The sequence below is a fragment of the Pinus tabuliformis genome, chromosome 2_1 (assembly GCF_031772625.1).
Source record: "Pinus tabuliformis cultivar Carrire ecotype Pingquan chromosome 2_1, CPIR1, whole genome shotgun sequence".
Classification (NCBI taxonomy): domain Eukaryota; kingdom Viridiplantae; phylum Streptophyta; class Pinopsida; order Pinales; family Pinaceae; genus Pinus; species Pinus tabuliformis.
In genome coordinates, this window is record NC_142299.1 from 129,588,860 (window position 1) to 129,605,901 (window position 17,042).

The following is a 17,042-nucleotide window of genomic DNA, read 5'->3' on the forward strand; positions in this document are numbered from 1 at the left end:
TTGGGAAAAGGAGAAATTGTTGAGGCTAATCCAAAGATTGGGAGAGTCTATCCTCAGAGGATAATGGTGGAAGAAACTCTGCGGGAATCAGAAGCCCATGCGAGCCATGGTGGAAGAGATGTATCGGGAGTTTAAGAAAGGTTGAGGTGAAAGCACTTTAGCACCTCAACCAGATAAAGGAGCAAAGGAACCTCTTCTACTTGCCCATCCAGAATGCAAAGGAAAAGAAGAGAGACCTTCTCCACCATCTACTCCATCATCACCATCCTCATCATCTTCTTCACATAAAACTAGCAAAAAAAGAAAAAGAAGAAAACATCTTTGATTAAATTAGATGTAAAGTTTGATTTGCCAATTTATGATGGGGAATTAAATGTTGAAAAGCTAGATAACTAGATTAGACAGATTGATGTATATTGCAGGGGTCAGAACATTCATTCAGAGAGGAGAAATATTCAGCTGGCTAGCCTTCGCCTTGGAGGAACTGCACTAGTGTGGTGGGAAGGCAAGACACAAGTTGATTTGAAGAAGCATGGTAAAATTCTTTCTACCTAGAATGAATTTGTTTCTGCCATTAAAAAAATATTCTATCCACTAGCTTATATGCAGCAAGCAATGATGAGTTAGCAAACCCTTCACCAATTAAAGGGCCAAAGTGTACAAAGCTATACCCAGGAATTTAGAAAAAGAGCTTTAACTTTAGGCATTTCTCTAGACTCACCTAAAACTTTGCTGAAGTATATAGGTGGTCTGCATAACTATTTGAAGCACACCATTCTCATGTTTAATCCCACTAGCCTAGATGATGTATCAGTTCAAGCTACACATCTAGAGGCTAGAGGCAAGAATGTGTACCCAGAGATTGGGGGATCATCAAAACCCTCTGTAAGCAAGAACAAGGAAAAGAAGATGTTGAAATGGAAGGAGAGGAAGGAAAACACTGTACAGAAAGACAAACCTTCATGCACTCACTGCAAGAAGGATGGACACGATGATGAACACTGCTGGTCTTTGCATCCAGGGCTGAAACCTAAGAAGTTCGGTGGTAAGAAGGAGAATATTGTTGTTTCTATTCAGAAGGACTTGGGGTCAGACTCAGGTGATGAAACAACAGTCACAACCACATGTATAAAAGGTTATCCACTTTAGAGAATGCAGAAATCAAGAAGTAGGTACTGGAGCTGCTTGATAAAGGGTTCATAAGACCAAGCACATCACCATCTGGATCTCCAATCGTACTCGTGAGAAAGAAATATGGTTCGTGGAGGATGTGCATTGATTACAGAGCACTGAATAAAATAACGATCAAGAATCGTTATCCTCTTCCTCACATTGATAATCTATTAGATCAACAAAAAGAAGCAGTTTACTTTTCCAAGTTAGACTTGCGTAGTGGCTATCATTAGGTTAGAGTAGCAGAACAAGATGCATGGAAGACTGCTTTCAAAACAAAGCAAGGGTTGTATGAATGGTTGGTTATGCCTTTTGGATTAACTAATGCTCCTGCCACTTTCATGAGAGTTATGAATGATGTAATCAGACCTTTTATTGATGATTTTGTAATTGTATATTTAGATGACATTCTTGTTTTCAGTAAAACATGGGAAGAACATTTGAAGCATGTAAAGCAGACTTTAGTTGTTTTGAAAAGAGAAAATCTCTATGTGAAGTTATCAAAATGTGAATTTGGAAAAACATATTTAAATTATTTCGATCATATTGTAGGGGGTGATGAATTGAAGATGATCCCTCTAAGGTCGAAGTCATTGTGAACTAGCCTAAACCCAAATCTGCTACAGAAGTTAGGAGTTTCCTAGGAGCAGCACAATATTGGAGAAAGTTTATTGCTAAATTTTCCTTGATTGCATCTCCCTTACATGCTTTAACAGGATTGAACAAGGTGTTTCAGTGGGGAGGCAAACAATAGAAAGCCTTCGACACCTTGAAAGAAAAAATTAGTACAGCACCAGTACTAGCACTGCCAGATCTTCAACGACCATTTGAGATTGAAACAGATGCTAGTGACTATGCCATGGGAGCAGTGTTGATGCAACACGGTAAACCCATCTGCTATCATTCTAAGACATTTAATTCTACAGTAGTTAATTATCCCACATATGATAAAGAATTGTATGCATTAGTGCAAAGTGTGAAAAAGTGGAAACATTACCTAATGGGCAAAGAAACAATTATACATACAGATCATCAACCACTTCAATATTTGCACTCACAAACTAAATTGCAGCAATCAAGACACTATAGGTGGATGGGTTTTCTACAGCAGTTTCATCTTGTCATCAGATATAAGAAAGGCATACACAATAAAGTCGCAGATATGCTATCAAGACCAATCATAAATGCATCTACTATACTTAAGCATAACTCAATATTGCATGAAAGCTACATTGAACAATATGCTCAAGATGTAGATTTTAAAGATGTATATGCAACTTTAAGTCAGGGCAAACAAGTAGAAGAATTGGATTATCATGTTAAGGACCAACTCTTATGTCATTTGGGAAAGTTATGTATTCCTCAAACTGAAAGAGTTAGCACAATCCGAGAAGCACATACTTCTCTAATATCAGGTCATTTTGGTGTAAGTAAAATAGTTGCACAGTTGCAAAAGTTCTGTTATTGGCCAAGAATGCATGAAACGGTTTCTAGATATATTAAAGGGTGTACCATGTGTGCTAAAAGCAAGCCCAGTAATAGAAAATTAGGCTTGTACACTCCACTTACAGTTCCTTCTCGTCCTTTGGAAAGTGTTTCCATGGACTTTATTGGGGGATTGCCAAAATCTAGAAAATGTCATGATTATTTATATGTTATTGTGGATAGGTTCAGCAAAATGTGTATTTTAATACCTTGTAACAAGCAGATTATAGCTGAACAAACAGTGAAGTTGTTCTTTCAGCATGTATGGGTTCATTTTGGATTACCCACTTCTATTGTATCTGACTGAGATTCCCGATTTGTTGGGAAGTTTTGGTCAAGTTTGTGGGAATTGATGGACACCAGATTGAAGAAGAGCACAACATTTCATCCACAAACAGATGGCCAAACAAAAGTGGTCAATAGGACAGTGATCCAGTTGCTCAGGGGCTATTGTAGCAAGCATCCCAAGCTTTGGGATGAACATTTGTGTCATGTGCAACATGCTTACAACCGTGCCAAGCACTCTTCTACACAGAGATCTCCTTTTGAGACTTGTTTTGGTTTTACACCAAGGTCTCCCTTGGATTTTGTCTTTTGAAAATATATAGCAGTTGATGGACACAGTGACGTGGACAAAGCAACAAAGTTCATTGAACAGATCCAAGAAATTCACCAAGCAGTACAGGAACAACTGGAAAGAAGCCAGGCCAAGTACAAGGCAAGGCATGATAAGCATCGAATTGAACATAGCTTCCAAGTTGGTGATCAAGTCTGGCTATACATCAGCAAAGAAAGAATGCAAGGTGAAGGTAAGAAGTTGAAGCCAATAAGGTATGCGCCTTTCAAGATACTTGAGAAAATTGGTGAAAACGCTTTTCACCTTGATTTGCCAGCTTATATGCATATCTATTCAGTCATTAATGCAGAGAACTTAAGACTATATGAACCTTCGTTGGTTGAAGATCCCGAAGAGCAAAGTCAGTTGCCTTCTATTGATGATCTGTTGCCTGAATATCTCAATGAGTTGCAGGAAGACATAGTTCTGGACAGGAAGGTGAGAACTACGCACAAAGGGGATGTTGAGTACCTAAGAATTGGACTCAAAGGCTCAAAACCAAGCAGTGTAAGATGGATAGAGATTGGACAAGTGGGGAAGTTGTATCCTCACTTGATTGATGCTTAAAAACCAACTTTTGGTGATCCAAAAGCTTTTTCAGTGGGAAGGCATGATCCAAAATGGATCCTAAAACCCTCTAAGTCTTCAAAAATAAAAAACTATCGCAAAAGGTTGAACTTTTCAAAATGGCGGATTACACTTTCAAGCCTGAAAAAACATGAAGAAACAGTGAAAAACAGAGCTATCGGAGGCATGAAAAACTTTGCATAGGAGCCGTCGAATCTGGTCGATCAACGGTCCAGATCCAATCGGCATATCGCAATCGGTAGTGACAAGCGGAGGTCATCGAAGGTGGCCTTATGGTAATTGTGACAGCGATCAGAGCAAGTTATCAAGACCATTGATCAAGCACCCAGATCAACAGCCCAGATTACATCGTAATATCGTATTGCCAATACACAAAGGGACAGACTTACGAAGGCCAGAAGACCACGTGATATGCGATTGCGATATATCGCATCGCTTTTATGCATGTATAAAGGGACTTAACTGCGGGACTAGCAATATGCGATTGCAATATTGCAATATCGCATCGCAACTATATACAGGGGTGATGTTATGAAACCAGCTCAAGAAAAGATAGAAAATATAGATCAACGCCTTATAATTCAGCCTCTTCGAGGGGGCAACCTCCTTTACATTACATAAATGAACAATTCTTGGATGATACAAATGAAAAGACCTCCTTTCTATATATAGGAGTCCAAGGGGTCATAACATAATCAGAGCCGACATAACAATAATAATGTAAGGGCACAATAATAACAATAGTGGGCCGATAAGGCCAGCAACCATGCGATGCACCGATAGCCGATAAGGCCGATCGGTGCAATTGGCGATCGGAAGCCAAAGGAAATATGCGATAGCGATATATATCGGGACCCGATGGGATTTATACACGCAAATATATATTATTTGAGATCCGATAAACAGCCATTTTACAGGTTTTTCCTTTGTATTTGGGGTTTTTCATTATAAACCCAAATACAAAGAAACCACAACAGAGTGACTTGCGATAGCGATATAAGGGTAGATCTGATGGATTATAGGGAGAATTTCATAACATTTCAAGTCTTATAAGAGGCATTTATAGCGTTTTACATGTATTTCTCTATGTAAATAGAGAACAACAATTTTAGGATTTCTTATGCACCGATGGTCCCTTCCGTTGAAGAACAGGTGGCCACCTTCCCTGAAGGCACTAACAAATGATTTCTTAACGCTCATAGGGGATTTGAGTGGACAGAGGCTAGAAGCTAGAGAGCCCGAACGGGAAAACAAACAGTCAAGCACCGATTGGCTTAAAAAGCCACTAAATGGCAGAGATAGCAGCAAGAGAGCAGGAGAGCTGAGACAGAGAGGAAAACATAGACAGAGATTTAGTAAGGAGAGTCTGTGTACTCAGAAGAACTTGAGGGATCCATGTAAAGCCTTGTTGTTTTGTATCTATTGTGTGAGACTCAAATTGAGCTCACTTTTGTAAAACTCTGCTCTTGAAAGACATAATAGAGAGGTCACCACTGAAGGTTGGACCAGGAGACGTAGCCCAAGAGTTTTGGGTGAACTCCTTGATTACTTTGTTGTGTTATGTGTTATGTCTATTATTTTTCTCTGACTGCTCATTGTCTATATTATTCGCAATCTTATCGATCCGTTGCACTAATTGATATACGAAAATCCATGCACATGAGTCTGTAATACCTTAAAGGTAATCTAAGATCTCATTTTCATATCACTTGCGACCATGTTCTGGTCATACATAAGGTCTTCGCTTCATGTGTACATGTTGTGTTCACTATGTAAACATATGTTGCGCTCACACACATCTGTCGCGCTCACACACAGAGTCATACACATTGTTGCACAAGCGTCGCTCACACCATCGGTCAGTCGTGTTAAGCATGCGTATATAGAGGTTTTGAGTTGTCTCGTCGTCTAGTCATGTAAGTGTATGTTTGCAAGTTCACATATGCATCTTTTCACTCGCTCACACACTTAGTCATTTTGTTGAAGTTCTGACGGTCGGATCACCTCTGACAGTTGAACCTTCACCCCACCATCGACTCGGTCGATTATCACCCAGAACAATACAGAAGCACTAAGCAAGGCATTTCAAGTTGCACTGCCCTCAAGCTGATCAATCAACCCTCGTGATGGTCAACCAGAGAGTTTGACCCGACAGTCACCCCAGGACTAACTCACCTTAAAAATTGCGCAGAGGCTGCATACCATGTGTGCTCCGCTAACTAAGAAAATTAGGTAGACAAGCCGGACAAACACCCAGTGCCCGTCCTTGTCTCCCTCAGAAAATTGCACAGTTTTTCTAGCCAAACCACTAGTCAGTGGGTCGGCTACTCACCCAGAAAATTGCGCAGATTTCATGAGCAAGCCCTTTGTTGCCTAGCAGTCCACTCAGCTCAGAAATTGTGCAAAGGTTATCAGTAGGCCAGCCTTCTAGCATCAGCACATTTTTTCCCACCAGCAGATGACTGTCAGTTCCCTCCAGGATTTCACAGTTTTTGCTACCAAGCTCTAGCAGCTAATTGTCAGTTCCCTCTAGGAATTGCGTAGTTTTTTTCTACCAAGGTCACCAGCAGTCAGCTTCTAGTTCCCTCCAGGAATTGTGCAGTTTTGACTGCCAGGCTCCTATTGCCCGCTCCTTCCAAAAATTATGCAGAAGTTCTTTGCCCATCCTTCCCGCTGCCCGGACTACTCCCGAAAATTGCGTAATTTTGTCCTCTAGCTGAGCCAGACTCCACGGACAGTCACTGTCGATCTAGATTTCCCATCACCATCTCCCGGTGACTTCTACGTAGTTTTCACGAGTAGTGCCCAGAGCCTCCATCCCAATTTGAAGCTTGCAACCTTGTCTTCTCTCCTGGTCACCTGCATCCGAAATGATCATGCATCATGGTAGACTAGGAGGTTTATGGATTTGATGCCGTCTCGTCATGAGTGACTGCAGATACAGTTACCAAAAAAAAAAATGGCACGACGATGGATGGGATGAACAAAGGGAGTACATGCAGAAGGACATGTTCGCCAACAGATGAACAAATGATGCATGCAAAGAGATGTGCTCGCAAATGGACGATCATGCAAAGATGTGTTCGCAGACGGATGAACGAGAAAACATGCGAGGATATGTTCGCACACGGACAGACAAACAAACATGCACTTTTCGTGAACGGATGAACCTGTCAAGCATGCCAACGTACAAGCAAGGAGCAATGTGTGAATGCAACATCAAGCAAACCCAACAACCATTGAAGACTCCACGCACTTTGCCATGCAGAGGTGAAGCTGTGACACACCATGAGGAGGTGAAGTTGTGACACACCATGAGGACATCCATCACCCAACAACATTGTAGCTCGACATGTACACTATCAGCAACACGAATGTACTAGCAATGTCATGTCGAGTCTTGTCATGAGTCATGTCCTCCACTTCTCTACTGTGGGCCATAGTATCAAGCAATGTAATGTAAAGTGGAAGGCCAAGAGACCCACTTGTCTTATGAAGAGTCATGTAAAGTCAAAACATCATGGAAGTCAAACAGTCGTGAGGGAATTCAAACAATGACAAGGGTCAGTTTCACCCTTGGCTATAAATACCCCCTCAGTGGTACATGGAAAGGACTTTTCACCTCGGCTCCTTCCACATAGCTTGAGAGTCTGTACTCTTTTCTTTGAGGAGTAAGTAATGGCTCCAATGCCCTACCCACGGGGTTAGTGATGTATGGTGTAATGATGTGTCTTGGAACTTTCGCTTAATTCAGAAGCCTGCTAACAGGCCAGCACATTTTCACATATGTTTTGTAATTGTTGTAACACTAATATTGAACACTTGTAATGCATGTTGCTTTAACTTTTATTTAACACTTGAACTCATTAAATTATTGTAATACATATATATTAATGGAAATTTTTTATATGAGTTGTTAACGATGTCCTGCCGGTGTTGGTTACCTCCCCGTACATCATACAAACCTTTCACGTAAACTTGTTATAACGACCATCACACCCGCGTGGACTCCTTCGTTGTGTGTTGTATGTGTTATATTTCCTTGTGTGATGTGAATGATGCATCCGTGTGGACTTCTCCTTTGGAAGTTGTGCACGTCTTGTTGTGTTGTGTGTTTCTAACAGAATTGGGACTTCCTCCCATCCATCTTGGGACTCACTCCCACCCTCTCCCTCTGCAGTGAAAGAACCATTGACACAAGTAACACTACCAATCACCAAGCACATGAACCTCACTACTTAAAGACAAAGCAAACCACTCTCTAGTGCTGACAAGCAACGGCTGAGACAAATTTTTAAGATAACGGCAACCGGTCCATCATACCAGATGAGACTCCCACACCAAATGGAGTTAGGTCTAGTTGGGACTTCATGCTGGGGTGATCCCCTGAATGTTGGCGGCTGAGCACCGTCAACGTTTCTAGTGCTGGAAGGAGGGCCGCCAGTTTTTTATGGTTGAACGTCCTCCACACTCACTCATCAACCATCTAGTCAAGGTAGTAACTCGCACTCCCTCTCACCTACGCGCGACTCTGCAGTTGGTTACTTCTCACCTCCCAAGACTGAACACGAAGTTCCATATCATCACCTTCGCTATGTCCATCCCATCACTCGCTAGTTCATGAAAGCAGTCGGAATGATCCCTGACATACAACATCTTCCATACGCATCAAGGAAGCCAAAAGCCACTCCCACAGGGGTTGTTGTATCATCAATGGAAGAAGTAGTTCTTGCCACACTTGAAGATCTCGCAGAAGCTATTGAAGAGGGAGAGGAACCTCTGGTCTTCCAACAGGGGGAACGAGACACCCTTGTTATCTTGGGCTCAGTCTCCAATATAGAAGGCGGAGGCAGAGACGAGCCAACAGACTTAGAGCCAGAACCGTCAGATTCTAAAGAAGAGGAGGAGGATGAAGAAAGAGAAGAGATGGCTGACCAAAATCTGGAATGGATGACTCAGGGACCATTGGCTCTCCCAGGTGATTTGCACAATATACCAAAGCAGACGGAGAGAATGAACATCAAGTTCAACCCTAACGGCACAATGAATGTAGAAGATCATTTGGACAACTTCTATCTGCAGCTGCAAACCCTTGAGGTACGGTACAATGACGTAGCATGTAGATTGTTTCCATGTACTTTGGACGATTGTGCAGCTGCATGGTATAATAGCCTTCCAGCCAACTCCATACAGAACTAGGGTGCGTTCAAATGCATGTTTCTTGAAAATTTTGCTGATGACAAGACCCCAGCCATGTTACTCAAAGAATTGGGAAGCCTGGAGATGGAGGGGAAAGAAAAGGTAAAATACTTCAATAAAGGTTTACACGCATATTGAACACATTTGCAGTGGACACCAAACCTCTTGACTCCATCATTATTGATTACTACACATCCACATTGCCAACCGGCATTGCGTAGTTCATCAAGCGAGCTACGAAACCAACACTTTGGGAAAACAGCGAAGAGGCTATTATTTTTTAGAAAGACCTATGCACGATTGGATTCATCAAGGATGACGAATCAACAAAGGACTCCAAATATGCAAGTAGGAAGCCCCAGGCGATCACGAGCAAAGGTAGAGACAATGAGACAAACGATATTGAAACCCTCACTCGCCTCGTCAAGAACTTGACAACAGAAGTGTCTGAGCTTAAACAACAGAAAATGGACATGTCTGCAAGCAACCATCCGCTCAGATAGAAACAAGGAAACATGTCATCAAGCAGCAACCGATACACTGCAAAAACTGCGTAGAGCTCTGTGTTCCAGCTCGATCGATGCACAAACTCTAAATTATATTCATTCCATGAAGAAAATCACCCAAAGAATTCTTGTTCATATTGGAAGAGAGTTGCAAGCTTTGTATGCAATCATACAGTTGACGCAGAAAACAATATGCAGGAATAGTCAGAAGACACAGATAATGACGAAGATGTTACACCTAATGAAGCATCAAGTTTTGGGCATGTGGTGAACATCTATCAGTGCTCGAAAGCAGCGTTGAAGGCGAACACTAAGAAACAACCCCCACAGCAAAATGACCATTACAATCTTAGGAGTAAAGGGGATCCATTTACAGTTGGGGAAGTGCAAGAAAAGATGAGACTATTGATGAGGAAGGTTGATCCACCAGCTGCCCCAAAGCAGAAAACACAAAGCAAGTCCAGCAAGACAGCAGCAGACAAGAGTACATCCATGAGCAGAAAATTGTAGAATACTCTGCTGGACAACACGAGCATCAGTCTTACCCAGACACCTCGGTGAGTCTACCCCCTCTGGACTACAACATTATGGATAACACGAAGAAAACTCACGTGAACATCAGTTTGTTCGAGTTAGGTAATATCTAGAGTCAGTGAGACATCTTGATGTGCGCATTGGGACAAACAACAACGGACAGCGCAACCTCTACTAGCAAGGGAGCAAGCACACCTCTTGGGTCACTTTCCACTATGCTAAACACACTCCGGATGGAAGAAGAAAACTCAGGTTTCCCTCCATTCCTGCTCTCATTTGAAGTTTTTAACTGCAATGTTCACAACTGCTTGGTTGATTCTGGCGCGGCAGCCAACGTCATGCCGCTCTCCATTGCTAAAAATATCAATGCACAATGGAGCAATACATCCGCGCAATCATCCAACTTGATCGAACATCTATACCATCCATTGGTGATGTTCGAGACATGATCATCTGAATATCTCATGACAGTCAAATCCATGAATGCATCAACATTGTTGTTGTGGACATACCGGAAGCATATGGCTTACTACTCAGCAAAGACTAGTCCAACAAGATGAACAAATATTTTGCTACGGACTAGTCGCACATGTGGCTTCTGTACAAGGGCAAAAACAATCAAATCCGAGTGATATCCAAGAGGTATATGAGGCACAATGTTACTCCCATCAATGGCGAGAATGAACCGTTGGCCTTCGCGGAACTCATTTTTGGCAACTGCCTCCTAGAAACAACGATGGGTCGTTATCTTACACAGCCAGCCCCAACCCCACCAGACACGCAGTTGGGTCTCCTTCCTTCCCCAACTGATGATAATGAAGCATGTACAATACATTGTACCAATAGTAGCAATAGCAGTAGCAACAACAGTAGCGCTAGTACAAGTGCATCGAACAGTCCGTGTACAGACGAGTTGTGGACCATGTACTTTAACAGATCAAAGACACATGATGGCTCGGGAGCCAAATGCATCTTGATCGACCCAAACAACAGGAAGCATCTAGTTGCAATTATCTTGGAGTTCGAGTGCATGAACAACGTTGATCAGAATGAAGCACTCATCTTGGGCTTGCAGAAAGCCATCAACCTCAATGTGGTCACGCTCAAAGTGATACTGCACTTAATGGCCAACACTGATGCCTTCAAAGATGCAGCGATAGACGATGACGAGCATGAGCGATCTCTACAAGCAAAAGATGGTAACAGGAAAGACCACCTTATGACGAAGGGTGTGGCATCGTTGGAGAATCTTTATGACTTGCAAGAACATTTTCTTGGGTCGAGGAATAACAAAACCGACAGATCCACCTTAATGCATGAACTGATCAACTTGGGAACATAACAAGATCTGAAGTTCGTCAATCTCGGCACATGTTGCACACAGCAAGAGCAGCAAGCCTTTGTCCGCCTGTTCAAACAGTGTCGAGATGTGTTCGCATGGATGTACGATGATCTGAAAACTTATAACATGCGGATAATCCAACACATCATTCTAATCAAAGAAGGGGTCAAGCCATATCAGCAGAAATTGAGAAAATTACATCCGTCGCTTGAACCCCTCATACAGAAAGAGCTCACCAAGTTGTTGGATGCACGGATCATATACAAAGTTTGTCATTCCACGTTGGTTTCAAACCTTGTTCCTGTATGCAAGAAGTCTGGGGAAATTCACTTGTGTGTTGATTTCCAAAACGTGAACCGTGCCTCAGACAAAGACAACTACCCCATGCCGTCTATGGACAACATTCTACAAATAGTATCTGGGGCACATATGTTTTCCCTACTCAACGGTTTTTCAGGATACAATCAGGTTCTGGTAGCAGAACCTGACAGACTTAAGACTACCTTCCGTACCAAGTGGGGTATGTTCGCATACAGATGAATGTTGTTTGGCCTTGTAAATGCAAGCACAACCTTTCAGCGCGCCATGGACATCGCTTTTCACAAACTCATCGGACAGAGCGTAGTGGTATACCTTGATGATGTGACTATGTTCTCAAGGAGACGTGAGGACCACATATGCCATCTGAAGAAAATTTTTGAGTGATGCTGGAAATATGGGATTTCCTTGAATCCCAAAAAGAGCGTATTCGCAGTGTCTGAGGAGAACCTTCTTGGAAACACTGTTTGCAAAAGCAGGATCAAGGTTGATCTGGACCAGGTCCGGACTATTACACAGATCCCTCACCCAGCCAACAAGAAAGTCACGCAGTCTTTCTTGTTCAAGATAAACTTCCTCCAGAAGTTCATCTCAGATTATGCACATATAGTTAAACCCATGCAAGACATGATCAAGAAAGATGCAGTCTATAGCTGGGGCAAGAGGGAAAAGTATGCATTCACTCATATCAAGCAGGCTATTGCAGAAGCGCCTACACTCTATAGCCCAAACTTCAAGAAGGTTTTCTTGCTATATTCCTTCACCTCTGATAATTCGCTCACTGCAATACTCACTCAGAAGGATGAGATGAATGATGAACGTCCCATCTCCTTCATGAGCGCAAGGATACAGGGATCAAAACTCAACTAACCCATCGTTGACAAGCAAGCATATGTGGTTTAAAAGGCAATGAAACACTTCAGGCCCTACTTGCTAAAGAACCACTGCATAGTCTACGTCCCTTACCCAGTAGTCCGCACATTGCTTGTACGACAAGAACTGGGTGAACGACGTGCGAACTGGATGACAGGCTTGCAAGAGTATGATCTTGAAATCAAACCAGTTCATACGGTCAAAGGACATGGGCTCTGCAGACTTGCAGTTGAAGCAGTACATGCATCGGAGGTTGAAGAAGAGCTCGTCGGATGGGAGCAGGAAGTTGAGATGTATGATATAGGGTGAAAAACACCCACTAAAAATGGAACCTCTTAGTACACAGATGTGCTCGAGTACCTTGAGCACGGCATCATACCCTCTCACTTTTCCATCAGACAAAAGAGGGCATTGCACCTCAAAGCTTTATCATATCAGTTGGTGCACGAAGTGCTTTACAGGAAGCACAACAATGGAGTTTTGCTCAGGTGCCTGGAGGCACATGAATTAAAGAAGGTATTACAAGATCTACATGACGGACCCGTCGGGGGTCATTTTACGGGAAACACCACTGCACACAAAGTTATGTGAGCTAGTTTCTACTGGCCCACATTATTCAAGGATGCATGCACTTATGCCTGCAAGTGCCCGATCTGTCATTGATGTGCCAACAAAGCACGAAGGTCAGCATCCCCATTGCACCCTATTGTAGTGACCGAATCGTTCCAACAATGGGGCCTGGACATCATTGGGGAGATTTTCCCACATTCGTCAAAACAACACTGCTACATTCTGACTGCAACTGATTACTTCACATAGTGGACAGAAGCAGTTCCGCTCAAGCAAGTGAACGACCAGGAGGTTGTCAGCTTCCTCCAACAGAACATCATCTCATGCTTCAGAATTCTGATATCACTTGTTTTTTATAATGAAACATACTTTTCGTCTTTGAAACTTTATGATTTTGCATTACAAAATGGTATTATGTTGAAACACTCATCTAACTACTACCCGCAAGGAAACAGTCTCGCAGCATCCACAAACAAAAACCTTATCTGCATAATAAAAAATATCGTTTACTCTGAGCAGCACAACTGGCATACTGCCCTAACGAATGCATTATGAGTTGACCACGTAACACCCAAACCCTCTCTGAATACCTCAACATAATTCCTAGTCTATGGTAAAGAAGTCATCCTTCCACCCAATATCTACTTGCCTACACTTCATCTATCCCAAGAATCACAAGGCAAGCCTTGCTAGCTAGTTCAGCGTAGGATGGATACACTCCATAAGCTTCAAGAAGAAAGGATGAAAGCAAAAGATACCTTCACACTCCACCAGAACCGTATCAAGCGATGGTTCGATAAGAAGTCTGTGAGGAAAGCTAACTTTGGTGTTAGTGACTTGGTATTGAAATGGGATAAATCCCATGAAGACAAAGGCAAGCATACGAAGTTCCAGCCCCTGTGGATTGGTCAGTATACACTCCATGAGAAGCTTGGCCCAAACACAAATTATCTGCAATCACTTGATGGGAGGGTTGACAACATTCCTGTCAATAGCCAAGATCTCAAGCACTACTTCCAGTAAGTTGGGTCGCGCCCCGTGCCCTGTACATAGTTTGCTTGCTGCTTGTTGTTTTCATTTTGTTTGCCTTGCTTACTATTTTTGTTTTTGTTTTTTTGGTTTGCTTAATAACTTACAAATTTTTTTTCCGGAAATAAGTGTTGCCATCTACTGAGTTCTGGATTTTGAATGAGTATGTGGCTAAGATATGAAGAGACTTGTGACACTACATCACTTCGCCAGTCTTGTGTCCGTCTTCTCTGTGCTTGGTTATAACCTACGGCCGATGAAATCTTGACAGAAAATACGATCCATCTGCAAGGGGAGCTTTGGCCCAACCATGAATCTGTGTCCACACTGGGAAGCCCCATGCCTGTATTCAGCCTTCTGTTTTGTGTGTTCAAGCTCATCCAACTAGTAGAAATGGAGAAGGGGAAAAATTTAAATGAGAAAACCTATGTCAGAGGTTTTACATGCTTCTCTGAAGGAACAACCTCTTCTACTCTCAATTAGTTGGGATCCCTCTTCTGCCCCAAAAATAAGTAAGTTCCTATGCATAGTCCTCTTAAAAATACAAAGGTGAAAGAAGAGAAAGGCTTCCTACACAGAGAGGTGAAGCATGCGACTCCACCGGAGTATTGACCAGGCTCGCTGGCAGTGGAGCAATGCCTGTGTTCTCGTGTGACTCTACTGGGGTACTGTCCAAGCCTGTTGGAAGTGAAGCAACACCAAAGATGAAAACTTAATACTCTGAAAATCTTCAATTCGCGAGCTAAACTACCCTTCCCGATTTGAAACACTGTGATCAAGCTGAACTTTTGTTGTGTTTGACTGAGTTGGAAAAAGGTGAACCATGTATGTCCATGGGGTAAGTGGGGAAGCTGAAGTAACCTACACAGCGATTCAATACTCCCTGAAATTCCAAGGCCTTGTGTCATCAAAGAACCAAAACAGAGAAGCTGGAGTTCTACCAGTGTTTCTCCAAGTGTTGTAGCGGCTACAACACCCTCCAAAATTTTGGGCCACATCCAATTTTGGAGCCTCCTTTGAGAGTTTTACTTGATGTTTTCACACACTCGAGATCACTCCATGAGCTCATGTGAGTCTTCGCCCCACCTTGCTTGATCGTTCGACAAAAAACTTTTGCATGTTGATGTCAATGTCATGCTTGCGAATATGTTATGGTCATACATAAGGTCTTCGCTTCGTGTGTACCTATTATTTCACTACGTAAACATTCGTCACGCTCACACACGGAGTCATACACACTGTTGCGCAAGCATCATTGTGGTCGTCCAACGATCAATCACAAGCATCGTGCTTGTTGCTCACACCGTCGATCAGTCATGTTAAGCATGTGTGTCTGGAGGGTTTGAGTCGTCTCGTCATCTAGTCACGTAAGTGTGTTTTTGAAAGTTCACGTATGCATCTTTTCACTCGCTCACACACTTAGTCATTTTGCTGAATTTCTAACAAGCAGATCACCCTCTGAAATTCAGACCTTCACCCCGCCATCGACTCAATCGACTGTCACCTAGAACAGCGCAGAAGCACCAAGAAAGTCATTTCAAGTTGTGATGCCCACAAGCTGATCAATCAACCCTCATAATGGCCAATTGGAGAGTTTTACCCCGCAGTCACCCTGAGATTGACTCCCCTCAAAAATTGCGCAGAGGCTATAGACCATGCCTGCTCCGCTAACTGAGAAAATTGTGTAGATAGACTGAATAAACACCTAGTGCCCGTCCCTGTCTCCCTCAGAAAATTGTGCAGCTTTTCCAGCTAGCATATCAGTCAGTCGGTCAGCTACTCACCCAAGAATTTGCATAGATTTCATGAGCAATCCCTCTGTTGCCCAGTAGTCTGCTCAGCTCAGACAGCTCCCACCAGCTGACTACTAGTTCCCTCCAGGAATTGCGCAGTTTTTGCTACCAAGCTCCAACAGCTGATTGTCGGTTCCCTCCAGGAATTGTGCAGTTTTTGCTGCCAAGGTCACTAGCAGCCAGCTGCCAGTTACCTCCAGGAATTGCACAATTTTGGCTGTCAGGCTCCTGTTGCCTTCTCCTTCCAAAAATTGCGCAGATTATGTTTGCCTAGCCTTCTCGCAGCTCGGAGTGCTCCTCCCAAAAATTGCACAGTTTTTTCCTCCAGCTGAGCTAGACCCCGTGGACAGTCACTGTCGATCTGGATTGTCCATCACCATCTCCCAGTGACTTTTGCACAGTTTTCACCAGCAATGCCCAGAGCCTCCATCCCAAATTGAAGCTCGCAATCTTGTCTTCTCTCTCTATCACCTGCATCCCAAACAATCATGCATCATGGTAGACTAGTATGTTTACGGATTTGATGTCATCTTATCATGAGTGACTGCAGATACAAGTACAAAAACAAACATGGAGCGATGACATATGGGATGAACAAAGGGAGTACATGCAGAAGGACATGTTCACGAACAAACTATGCATGCAAAGAGATGTGCTTGTGAATGGATGATCATGGAAAGATGTGTTCGCGGACGAATGGATGAGTGAACATGAGAGGATATGTTTGCACACGGACGGACGGACGAACTTCGCGAATGGATGAACCTGTCAAGCATGCTAACATACAAGCAAGGAGAAACGTGTGAATGCAACATCAAGAAAACCCAACGACCATCGAAGACTCTGCACACTTTGCCATGCAGAGGTGAAGTTGTGACACACCATGAGGACATCCATCACCCAGCAACACTGCAGCTCGACATGCACACTAGCAACAGCACGAATGTACCAGCACTGTCATGTCGAGTCTTGTCATGAGTCATGTCGTCCACATCTCTACTGTGGGCCATATTGTC